At 50.1% G+C, this 13,152-nt stretch overlaps 1 long non-coding RNA gene across 1 annotated transcript; it reads left to right on the plus strand.

The window, feature by feature from the left end:
• The first annotated feature begins 236 nt into the window (after positions 1-236).
• On the plus strand, positions 237-12,936 carry LOC121202621 (uncharacterized). Its single transcript, XR_005898388.2, has 3 exons — positions 237-457; positions 633-762; positions 12,818-12,936. It is a non-coding gene; the product is annotated as an uncharacterized LOC121202621 (long non-coding RNA).
• The last annotated feature ends 216 nt before the right edge of the window (positions 12,937-13,152 follow it).

Consider the following 13,152-nt stretch of genomic DNA (forward strand, 5'->3'; position numbering starts at 1 on the left):
TAACGTTTTACTGCAGGTACATAAATACAGCAACTATGAGCTGCAGCAGGAGCTCCCGCTGCTTCCGCGTATCACTCGGTTGAACGTAGTTGGAGCTGATGGATTATTTCTGGCCTTTTGTTCTCAGTCTTTGGTGGCAGCATGAAGGTAATTTGGTTATACTGGTTAATTTCATTGCCGTCGCTGCTGCTGGCTCAGCTCCCCAGGCTGCGACCTGGACCTGTTCCGACCAGAACCTAGTTGAGCTGCAGCTCATTTGCTAATTGAAGAGTGATTGACAGGTCAGGAGCTCCATGACTGGGAATCCCCCGTGCCGCTGTGACACAGGACGAGCGACGAGGCAGGAGTGGGGATGTGTTTGAACGATGCGCCAGCGCCGTGGAGCCAAATCGCTGGCTGTAATTCCCAGCGGAGGAGCCGTCCAGCAGCCCAACGCCTTCTGTCAGTGCCTTTAAAGGTGAGCAATAACAAATCTCCCAACTAATGGTCGCTGAATTAAGCCGTGGCCCGTATAGGCGGCGCCGAGGAGAGTGGAGGCTGCAGCAGAGCAGACCTCACCTCCACACAGCCCCATTACCTGTCACACCCACCAACCCACAATTACCACAGACAAGTCCTTTCTGTGCTCCCAGCTCCCTGGAGAGGCCTGGGCTCCTGTCTCCTCGCTGTCAGCGGCTGCAGAGGGAGCTCCACTCGCTTAGGGACCAGGAATCTGATGGCGGGGAACCAGCAGTAATCACGAAGTCCTCCGAGCAGGTGAAGGTGAGACGCCGCAGGAATGTGGTGGATGTGGAGAGAAGCTGAAAACAGGAACCAGCATCTGCATCCAGATGTGGAAAAGGACAAAGTCGCAGCTGGAGCTCCTGATGCTGGGAACATTCTTCCTAATCAGCTGCTGTATGTAGTCCGGCCTGACTTCCTGTTAAGGGCCTTTCATTTTCTGAGCTGGACCCGACTGCCTGTTCTGTTGTGCTCTACCTTGACCCATTAACCTGCATTTTGTGCACTCTGACACGCTGCCTTTGCCAGAACCTCAGCCTGCGTTTTGGGTCTTGGTTTTGACTCTGGCTGTGGACTAGTCTGTGGAATCCTTTGGATTGTGCTGTGGGTTTCTGGATCCTGTTTTTTTTCATGCTGGTCCATAACCAACATCTAAGTGTTTTTTTACCATGATGTTTTTTATCATCCTAGTGCATCCGTCCACGTCTTTGTGGTTTTTGCTATGGGTTCACACTGAAACCTTCCTTCTCTGCAGTCTTTTGTTTGATCCCTGCCCCGACACAGTTCAGAACCGCTGAGCGGTCCGGTTCTGTTAGAGCTCTTTGGCCGGCATGGCTGCTGCCCTGCCATCACTCTTCCCGCGTGCTTTAATTAATCCCCTTCGTGGCTACAAGGGGTCATTGTCCCTGAATGAATGGCAGCGTTTCACGCTCAATTTACCGCTGTGTTCTTATCACGCCAGCCTCACAGAACCTCTGATTTAAAGGAGCTAATTAGCTGGAAAATACATGACAAGTCAATTGTGGCATCGGAGAGGAGGCGGCGTCAACAAATGTCTGCTGGCCACAGATACCGTAGTGCCGCTGCCGGGCTGCTGTGAGCTGATACCACAGCTCCACGCTCGTCTACGCTCGATCCTCTGGGCCTGTGTGAGGACGGTGTTTTCACTGAAATCACTCGGATCCTGTTTCATTTAAAATTAATAACATGGAAAAATTACACTGCTGCAAAGAGCTCAGGTGACATTAGAGTGGTAAATAAACACACGGTAAATATAGGAATGGTTTCAAATGAACCCTCGGGTCCCGTCAGGTCGCTGTGAACCCTCGGGTGCCGTCAGGTGCCGTCAGGTCGCCGTGGATCCGGCTCAGGTGCCGTCAGGTCGCTGCGGTGCTAAAGGTCTGCAAGCACAGAGTTCAGGTAGAACCAGTCTGTCCGGCTCAGCCACAGCTCTGGCGCCGTAATGCAATTAAACCTTTATTACTGCGTGTCTGAGGACAAAGAAGGAAATTCAGCACATCTGCAGCCTAATGATGTGTTGTCTGAATGCTGCTTCCTCCCTGACACTAAGTGCTTTCTGTTTGTTTCTGCTGCTCAGTAATACTAATGAGAGGTAACATCTGAATCCCTCCCTCAAATGTCTGAATAGGGAGAAAGCATGAACTGCTGCTTTTGGCAGCGGCTCCGGACCCACCATAACACGCTGTTAGTGCTGTTCCTGCTTTGGCTTTTGATGGCAGCAGGGAATTTATGTGGCAGTGGATCTATCTTACAGACCGGCCCATCTGCCCGGAGCCGCCTGCACTGGCAGCGACTCCACAACGCTGCAGATTGCTAATGTGGCATTAAACGATAAATGGAGGCAACGCTGTTCCTCCAGTAATTTCTTCAAGCCGTCAGAGTCGGCAGCTGCGCGGCCCGGTCCTGTCTATAAAGCACGGCCCGGTCCCACCGAGGAGTTTCATCAGGAGAGAGCGAGAGCGCAAGAGAAGTGCTGGAGCTCAACCGTTAGTAAATCGTCCCTCGCGTTCACTCACATTTCACATTTCACATTTCTCGCCTTCACCCCGACCTGCCTGTACGTCCTGCATGTGCAACCGGCTTTCAGCGTGTAAATCTGTGGCATTCAGCCTTGGGTTCCTCTGGTTGCCGCCGTCTCACTCTCCTCGTGCAGATGTCACCAGTAAAACCGGCCTTATTGCATTTGGAGGATGTGTGTTGGTGTTAGCGCTAACGCGTGTGTGCATCCGGTGATGTACAGAGCAGCTGTAAACATTTAAAACCCAGTAAGTATGAAAGACGATCAGCTGTGACCTCTGACCTCGTGCCGACACATTATGAAAGGCTCATTTGCTGACTCTGGAGAGCGGGGAGCTCGCTGCCATCAAAAGCCTTGGCTTCGGATGCTCCGAGGGAAAGAGAAACAGGCCTGATGTGAGCGTGTGGGCCGCGGGGGCGTCCCGCCGAGGAGGCTGTTTTCTCTGCACACACCGGCTTCGGAGCACGCCTCCACTTCTCGCCAGTGTGACGTTAGCTCGCTGCGAGACGTTTATTTGTGCTGCGTTGTGTGTGGCGGCCGCAGGACCTCTTTCATCCACGGGGCTGAGGCCTGGAAACCGATCCCCAAAAAACAATACGGACGACCGCAAAGTGAGATGCCATGATCACTGGCGTCCTCTGAGTCGTAGAGGTCGCGTACGGAACGTGTAGCACGCTGACAGTGTCATCGACAACATAAACGGAACCACGCTGTCAGCATAACAGGTCAATAATGTGTTAATAAATCATTAATTAATAATAACGGCCCGCTTCATGGGCAACAACGTTTCTACAGCCAAGAATTCCCATATACACAGAGTAGAAGCTCAGCTGCTGAGATAGAAACACATTGTTCAGTCTCTAAATCTACACATGACAGTATAAGTGAAAAGAGGATGACGTCGTAGTGAGCGTCAGCTTTGAGCAGAGGTAGAACTACACTACACTACTAAACCACAGAGCAGCTGTTTTAAGTGTGTGTTTGAGGATCTGTCCACGTGTCTTTGAGTTCCCCTTGTTTCATCAGCCCTGAGGCCACGGGGTCAGCATCATCCTCTACTTTACCTAATTACAGCAGGGTGGGAGCGTAGCCCGTCCCAGTGGTCCTGATGGGAGAAGCGTGGCAGCGGCTCAGCGTGCTGTTATGGAAATCTTTAATATTTAATACATCGATTAACATTAACAACTCAGGCAGAACTGTTTCAACAATTCCATTATTATTTGATCTCCCTCCATAGAGCGGTGATGGGTGGCATAATGAAAGGTGGATCTCTATTTCAACCTTGAAGGGGCTGGGCAGAGTGCCAGTAATGAAGACGTATTAAAGCTTAATGTAGCTTAATGTAGCAGGTGTCATATATATAATGTACAGAAGCTCTTTCTAAAGCATTATATTCATCGCTACTACCTTAAAAGCCACTAAATCTCCTGGGCTAAGTTAGTCTGGCTATGATTCTCTTCCAATTAATCGATAGAAAAATTGTTAACACACCTTAACTGGGATCCATTAGAGTGTCCCTGGGTAATAAATGTTCCCTGGGGGTGGGGGGGGGGCAAACTGCCTCCTGCACTCAGGTTAATGGGCAAAGTTGAGAGAAGTGACCACTAAATCTGCAAGGACACCACATTCACACAGGCTCAGCCTCTGCGCTCAGCAAGCAGCCCGCGAGCTGAGCACCGATCAATGGCTTCACTGACGCCAGCGGACGTCACCTCTGCTCGGGCCCGCGGTTCTGGTGACCAGAGGAAGCTGCCCGCCGGACATGACTGTCACCTCCTCAAACGGCAGCATCTTCGTTTTCCTCAGAATCATGGATAATATTAGCACAACATGCAGCGGAGCGCGTCATAAAGCAGCGTCCTGCTGCTCTGGAGCATCTGTGATCCAACGGCCCAGACGCTGTAGAGCTTCCCGGGTGTCGGAGCGCTGGCAGGACTCTCACTCCTCCCCACCATGGGATGAGTCAGCTCTGCGTCACGAAACAGCGACGTGAAGGCGGGCGGACGAGGACGACGCGCTTCACTTCCACTCTGAGCTGCTGAGAATGAGATCAGCACAAAGTGTGTGTGACAAGAGCTAATTGAGCGGCGTCCTGCTGCCGAAGCTGACGGGAGGAGAGGGAAACGCCTGAGGTAATTGCATTTACTTCAGCTTGTAATGTGGGCCTCATAACTGCTAATTCAATTGTACAATCATTCTGCCAACTCCTGGCCATTAAGCGCACATTTAATTGCCTCCATAAAGCTTTTAATATGCAGCACACAGAGCAGCAGGGACAGACACGGATCCCTGCTACCGGCCAACACGCAGATGGCCCCCGTCACCACGGCGACATGGCCTGGGCGGAGCCCTGCGTCCATACATCATTAGCTGAGCGTTTAGCACTGTTCAGAGGCTGGATGGATGGAGACCAGCCCACGCCTTCCTGTAGCAGGCGAAACATGCAGTCCACTTTAAGTCAGGTGATTTAAACGCTGATAAAGCAGCACATGGTTAATAGGAGATCTGCCTGCAGAGAAGGTGGCGCGCACACTGTCACACTGTAATGTGAAGGGAGATGAAACGCATAGAAGCAGCCACTGCAGGACAAGAAGTCAGCAGCTGCTGAGACGGTCCTGGTTCTTCTGGAGCGATCTGGGTTCATCCCTCTGGATCATCTTCACCCAGGATCCCGTCTGAGCAACAGGCCCTGTGGCTGCACATGAAGACACGCAGTGATAAGCAGACACGCTCCGTTAACGAGACAAGAGGGAGGCCAATCTGATAACCTGAGCTCTGGGGCCTGACAGGCAGAGAAATATATGACAGGCCAACAAAGCCCCGAGGAGGCAGCGCATCAATAGCCAACATGTACAGCATCATTACGGCCCCACGTCAATAGCAGCAGCGTCAGTCTCTCAAATTAAAATCTTGTATCAAACTGCATCTGATGGCAACAACTGTTTAGTGACCATATTTTATGGCTGAGCCAATGAAAAGCAATAACAGTTGTATTTAATGTATCTGCCTCCACCAGCTGCCAGGAACACAGCATCTTAATAGGAGCTGTCCATCAACGTCAGCGCGGCTCAGGCCCACGAGAGGCCGGCTGTAATAAACACGAGGCAGATAACGCTCGGCCGCCTCGGGCCTGTGGCTTCCTGCTCAAGCGCCCGTTTGTCATCTCACTTTGTAGCTCTCATAACGTGTCAGGGAGCCGCTCTGCGTCTTTATCTCGCTCCTTCCTCCTTTTTCCAACTGTTAATTCACCTGCAGATGTCCAGCGATGCACATCTGTTCATAGGGAGCAACCAGACCTCTGGAGACGAGCAGACAGGCAGTAATTAGGTCATTACATGGTACCATGACAGGATGGAACCAGCATTTAGACTCCAACATCTAGGTTGTAGTCAATGGAAGCGGGTGGTTCTGCCTCTCGTCTCCGTGTTAGAGGACGGATGCTTTAATCTTTATAAAAAGCTTCATTCAGGCCTGGGTCCCACAGGAGGGAGATTAAATGCTTCTTCACATTAGTAATGTCAGCACAAAATGATTATCTTTTCTGAATAATTTATACCTCAGCCAGCGTAATTTTCTTATCTCTGCCTTTTTGCCTCTTTTACTCTGCAGGACACGGTAAATGGCTGTTAGTCTCCAGAAAACCTATGGATCGCTGTTTCCATCAATCAATTAAAAAACACTTACCTCACACTCAACATGATTTATATCTTGTTAATAGAATTGTCTCACTATGTCCCTATATTATTATAGCCTTAATTCCATTAGCTATTTGCTTAATGCTTTTTTTAAGGCTGACCTCCAGGAGCAGGGAGATGGAGTTGGATTAGTCTGTTTCTGGGAATGTTGCAGGTCAGGGCTGCCGGTCGACTCGGCATCAGGCTCCTGATTGGCTGTTTAATCCCAGAGACCTCATCCTTCCATTATACTCTGTTTCAATTAAAGGGCCTCTGCATCCAGCGCTGCTTCTCAACCCCATCAGCATGTTAAAATTTTAGTGTTATACAATGAAGGAATGACATTTGATAAATGGATGAATTACAAAGATACACTACTATTACGGGCCCACACTCAGTTTCAGACCCGGCCTCCTGCATTTGGTGCGGAACCAATACGTTGCTGTGTCCTTGACACAGCAACGTATTGGTGCATTTTGCGTGTAAGGTGCATTTTAAATATTCATCACATTTGGCCCCTGAACTCATCACAGTGCACCATGTGAAACACCCACGCAGCCTGAAAGAAGAGTTAAAAACCAGCAGAGGGTCATCAGATAATCAATCAAACGTCTGCCGCTCCTCTGCTACTGAAGCACGTTACATAGTATTTCAGTATATCAGCAGAGAATGGATCATGACCCTGCTGTTGCTGTGGGGCCTGGTGGGGTCTCTCCACCCTGAGGAGCAGCACAGTCACAGTTAACCTGATCCAGAGTCCAGCAGATCCTGCTCTGGTTCTGTAGCCTAGGCCCTGGTCCTGGAGGGTCCACTTGTTAAATTAGACCAACATGTCGTGATCAATAGCAATCTGTTTATTTCCCTCATTAGAAGTTCAGATGCTGAGGTGTGTCAGGCTCCAGGACCAGAGCCTGAGCAGGTTTCAGCTTTAACAGTCTCATCCCTGAAGGAGTCAGCGCCGTCTGTGCTTTGTGCCGTTCATTCTGAGCAGATGTTGTTTCCTCTGATTATCAGCTGCAGCAGGTGTCTGATTAAACACGCAGCTCAGTGGCGTTTGTCTCATCAACACGTTCCAGCAGCACGCTGGGTTTTTAATGTCTAAAAGGAGGAACGGTGCATTGTGGGATTGTTTCAGGAGGGATGAACTTGTGTTGCCACGGCAACAATACCATGTCCTCCTTCTGAACATCAGGATGACACTGCACATTCATAAATTAAGAGATATTTGAATCTTTGTAGTTATGAGGAAACAAAAAAGATGTGAGCATGTGAAGCAGCTGAACCAAAGCTTCATCGTCTTCACCATCAAACGCTGGAAGGAGACGATGAGACGCCTCAGCGACGCAATATCACACACCGTCGTCAGGCCAGTGAAAGACGCCCGGATGCTCCTGGCTACGATAATATGCCCTAAAATGCTAATTTCAACCCAGATAATATTGAGTATTTCACGCTGAGGCGTCTTCAGGGACCTCGGCCGCTGAGCAGCTCTGTGAGAAGAAGCCACAGCCATTATCACGTTACTGATTTAACATTATGTGGCGCGCAGTAGACAGAGCCTCAGATAATTCAGCCTAATTAAATGAAAGCTCTCAGGCCTGGTCTCACTCAGGATATGGAGCATTAATTGACATTTTCTGAAGCCAAACAAAGGACAGCATTTAAACGCATCCCTCTCAGGAATCAATTGTTCTCTTCAACCTGTTATTGATTTGAATCGAGCTGAATCAATCCAGAAACATGAAACCAAGTGGGCCCAGCATTCCTCCACATTTATGGGATTGTGTTTAAAGCGGCAGCGTTTGATTGGCCAGCACATTCATGCCAGAGCAGAATTAAGAGAGCTGCTCTGACTCACACACACACACACACACACGCACACACACTTGTGAAACTGGAGAGGCTCTTATTGTGGCGGTGCCTCTCTATCCCCCTCTCCAAGTCTCCATCACGCGGCGATAGATAATAAGAAATCCCTGCTCTCTGCCTTGAAAGACAGCGTGATGCTGGGGGTTTGGACGAGGGGTTAAACTGCTGAGAGCATGTTTGCTAAGCTGTTTGAGGAGCATTCTCATATGGCCGGTGGCAGTGATGGGCGGCGGGGGGGGGCGGGGGGACTTTCCATCTCAGTGCACCGGAGTGCAATGATGGAATGACCTGGACTTGATCTTTGAGGGCAACATGCCTGATGGCTCCTGCAGATTGATAAATTGATTCTAAACTATTACCATGGTAAAAAAGCAATAAGGTCATAAAAATTGCATCGGCCCAGCCGACTAAGTAAATCCGAGGCATTTTCGGCAGCGGCCACGCTGGGACAGGAGACGTCGGGCATGAGGTGGAATGAGAGAGCAAGAAATGACTTTGAAGAGCTCATCATCTTCAATCTATTTTTCCTGCCGGGGCTCCATGCCGCTGCATAGAGGCACTTCATTACAGGGGAATAACTGTACACAGGCAGCGCCGGCCGGCCACAGCCGTCCCCCCGGGCCCCGGGCTCCCGCTGCCTAATACCTCATCACTGGCTTCATTGAACGCTTTAATCTGCACTGCTGTGATCAATAGCAGCCCGCTGTAAATTAAAAGGGCTATTTCGTGTAATCAACCCTGTTAATGCTCATTCTGAAAACCATTATTTGTGGAAGGTATTTAGGAGAAAATTGCTACCGTGACAAGCCCTGGAAACCGCCCCTCCCCCACCCCCCTACACACACACACACACACACACACACACACACACACACACACACACCAGGACGGTGGCAGGGACCATCATGGACGCAGTGTCAGCAAGGAGGGCGACAGGGACGAATGGGCCCAGAGCAGAAACGGTCCAGAGTCCATGAGCATCAGATGGTCACATAAAGCTGCTGGACTGGACTGAACCAAGGTCGTGATGAAGGTTTTGTCCAGTAACTGGCACTTTGCTTCATATAGACCGCACTATAGTGGTGGTTCTGAAACCACGGTGAGCACCAACGTGACCTCAGCATCAGCATCAGCAGGAAAAGTCAGACCAAAGACGCTGAGGAGGAACCAGTTAAAGCGAGTCTGTCCAAACTGGGCCAGTTCCTGCGGGAACACTATGCCTCACTCCTTCAGTGATGTGTGCTTAGAGGTTGACGGCAGCACCAGCGGATGAAGCAGAGACTGGGACGGACAGGAGGACGGATCAGGGGAGGGACGGGATCGGCCTCGGCTGCTTGTGCTTCCAACACACACACGCACATCCGCCGGGAGCGAAAATGAAATTTTCCAGCCTGCTATTTCTGCAGCAAATTCAATTACTGGAGGCACTTGTACAAAAAGCTGTGACTTCCCTGATGGGGAGATTGGAAAAGGCTGATGGCTGCAGACAGTGAATAACAGGACAAGGCTGCGGCGCTGCAGGTACGAGCACAGAGACAATGTGGACAGGTGAGAGCAGGGGCTGGTCAGAAGGGTTCATGGCATTATCTCCCTCTGCTATAAAGTGAGAGAACAGATTATGGTGCTGGGATTCACAAACGGCCGTATGAGTCACCCTAAGACACACCTGAGATGATGAATTGGAGCCGAGACAGAGCAGGATATTATCCCCAGACCGGACGCAAACACACCAGCAAACACGCGTTTATGTTATTAATGCAGCGTCAGGCTTTAAGGTGTGATGTGCAAATGTGAAATATTACAGCCTCAGTGACAAAGACCTTAAGGATGTTTATTAATGGCTTTTATTCCCCCACTTTCAATAAGTCACACAACGGTTGTGCACTTGGCTGCCTCCTAATGTCTTATTTATGATGGCCTCCCAGCTGAAGTGTCGCTGCAGCCGCTCAGGCTCGGGCTTTGTCGAGCTTGGCTGGCCGCTGGAAAATGGATGTCCTGCGTGGTAATCCTGCTCGCCTGCTCCTCGCGCTCTTTGTGTGCTTTTCCTTTAATTTCTCCTTTCTCTGCCACAAAGCCGGCGGCATTACCTCCAAGGAAGAGGGGATCTAAAGTATTTGATTCCAATTCCAGGCAAACCCTGAGGGGGACTTCATCAGCACGGCAGCCTCTCATGTTTCACACCCAGACAGATGGAGAGGGAGAGAAAAGCTATTAAAGTTGTATCTTAAAAGGTCAATAACATTCGCTGTAATGACTCGGACTGTTTAATCCAAATATATGGGTGTGTGCTGAGCCGCTGCTGACGTTGATAGACTTGAGTGGCAAGTGAGGGATCCCTCTGTCAAAACATCCCAGGTCGGGAGGTAATGAGTGGAAACCCTGAGCCCTGCCTTTAATCGCTTGTGTGTGTGAGCGTGAAGAACGATCGGTACCAGCTCAGTCTAAATCAGCAGCCTGATGTGATTCACTATCAGCCAAAACAGAATCACATGGAGGCGACCAAAACAAGAGCTTTGTTCAACTGGCTGCTTGAGCAGGAGGTGGTGGAGAGGACGGCTCAGGGCGGGGATGTGCCTCCGCCGGCACACGACAGAGACCCGGTATCGATCCACCGCCGAGGCACCAGACGGAGGGAAGCGAGATTAAACGAGCGACCCAGTGTCATACAGAGAATATCAAGTCCCACTGCCACGACTGAGCGTGTGCAGTAGCCTTCACCCACATGAGACTTCAGTAAACTTAGAAGCAGAACATCAGAACATCTGCTAATGATAATGAAGGGAGGTGCACGTGTGAACCAACGACTTGATGACTTGGGTGGTGGAAACTGTGGGCACAGGTTAATCAAGCGACGAAGGCCGAGGCCGAGGCTCAGGCTGAGGTGACCCGACAGCTTCCTGCGCTGCGGGTGCCGCTGTGTGTTTGAGATGGGATGATATGTGCTTGTGTTTGTCTGATAGCATCTGTGCAGCTCCTGAGCAGCTAATGTGATATTTGCTGTGGCCCTGGCCCCCGAATCCGGTGTCAAGCGACAGATCTCATCTGCAATGTAAGACAATTTCCGCAGATCTGAAAGGATAGTTTCTCCAGTCAATAGACTATAAATTGCACTTGGGAAGTGGCATCATCTTAACTGAAGGTGCTTCTCGGTCCTGCCGGGTCCAGAGGTTCCCCCTCCTTTTTTAATCATTTGTATGTTTGCTTGTTTGGTCGATCTGCTTCAGCCCATCAATCAGCCTCCGCCTCCTGCCTCCTCCAGGAGGCGGAGGCTGAGGGGGTGTCGTCAGACCTCCACCCCTGGAGTGGACCGGCCCAGCCCTGACCCGCCTTCAACAGGTTCAGGGAGGCGACGGGTCCAGACAGACTAACCCGAACAGAACCAAGAACCAGGCCCACGTTCCTCAGCGCCACTAACAAACAGCAGTCAGATAATCATCAGTACCAAGTGATGAGCTGTGAGTTTTTTAATCTGATGCTGGTTGAGAAACATGCGGCGGCGCTGATGGACCCGACCTCAGACTCATCCGCTCATCGCTGTGACAACAAGCACAAAGATTTATGGAGGATGTAACAAGATTCTGGGTTGAACTGTAAAACGTGGCTTTGATTACTCAGCACTGCAGAAATTAATGTCTTTATTTAAATTAAAATAAAACCTTATCACCGCGGTATTTAAATAAGACAAACGATGACAGCCCTTAAATAATGACTCTGTCTTTATGTTGGCCTTACATTAATATTACTTTTTATCTCCATCCAGGATATTAATAATGGAAAACTGTGGGAATTAATACTTTTGATCATTAAGGGTTCAGAGCTGAATGAGTGGGAGAAATAAGCTGAGGTCGTCATTAATAACCTCCGTGAAGCGGCGCGGTTCTGGCCGCCGCTCATTGATCATGAATATTAACGACGGCACATGGAGAACAAATGGCAGCATTTTGGTCCTGGCGGCCCGTCCACATGTACAGTACGTCCTGCCCGGAGGTGCTGCACCACGAGAGGGAACACGTTTCATCCAATGAGCTGTGGGCAGCAGGACCAGGATGGGTCCGGTTCCTCCAGCAGCCTCAGTGCCGGGTTCCGTACTGCCGACGTCGGCCCGGATCCTGGCTCAGATGAGCAGAACTGGGCATCTGACCTTCACCTCGTCCCTTTGTGACTCTGCTTCCTCCGACTTCATGATGCCACGTCACCCGACGACGCTCACCTTCTCCAGCTGCAGTCGAGCTGTGAGGGAAGATTTATCCCCCGGAGCGGCTCAGGGCGGCGCCTCTGGTGCTCCGATGACCCCATGCATCAGCCTCGTGTGAGCACACATTAAGTGGCTCCTCACCCCCCTCCATTAAAAGTAAATAATGCTTTGTTTCTCCAGAGGAAGGTGAGCGACGTCCTGCAACCTGCCGTTGGAGAACTGAATTAAAAGGCTGAAACACAGCTTCACTTCATTAACACCAGTTTCTTAATGAGCGGGGGAAGGAACCAATTAGTAATTAAGTCCCAGTGTCAGAGAATGAATAAAGTTATGCAGCTGTTTCTGCGTTCCTTCCTTATAAATCAGACGTTTATGGAATGAGGCCCATTAGGTCCTTGTTCCATGTGTGTGAGGCAGGTTGTTTATGGTCACGCTCTGCTCCTCCTCAACCACTGACCCACCGTAGCGAACGGGAGCAGATGAAACAAGCTAATGTCAGCAAACTGAAGTCTGATTAACTGCATCTTGTTTCTTCTACAGAGCAGAAGTGATGCAGTCTGCAGCAGCAGCTTCAGCTTCAGTTGGGCCAGTGGCCGGGTCAGAACCAGAGATGCGGGCCTTTAAAGGCGAGCCTTTAGTCTATTAACATTAAACATTTTCTCTGTTACAATATGTTGAATTATTCAAATGTTTCTCTTTAATAGCAGTTCATAAACAAACATTAACAAGCTGTCCATCCATAACTAATCATATGAGCATTAGGGACCCATAAACGTGTTCTACATGTGGCTCAGACTTCCTGGATGTTTGATTCATACATAATGTTGAAGTTCTTCAGAACCGCACTTTAAGCCCGTGGCCCGGCGGGCGTCGGC

The sequence above is a fragment of the Betta splendens genome, chromosome 12, assembly GCF_900634795.4.
Source record: "Betta splendens chromosome 12, fBetSpl5.4, whole genome shotgun sequence".
Classification (NCBI taxonomy): Eukaryota; Metazoa; Chordata; class Actinopteri; order Anabantiformes; family Osphronemidae; genus Betta; species Betta splendens.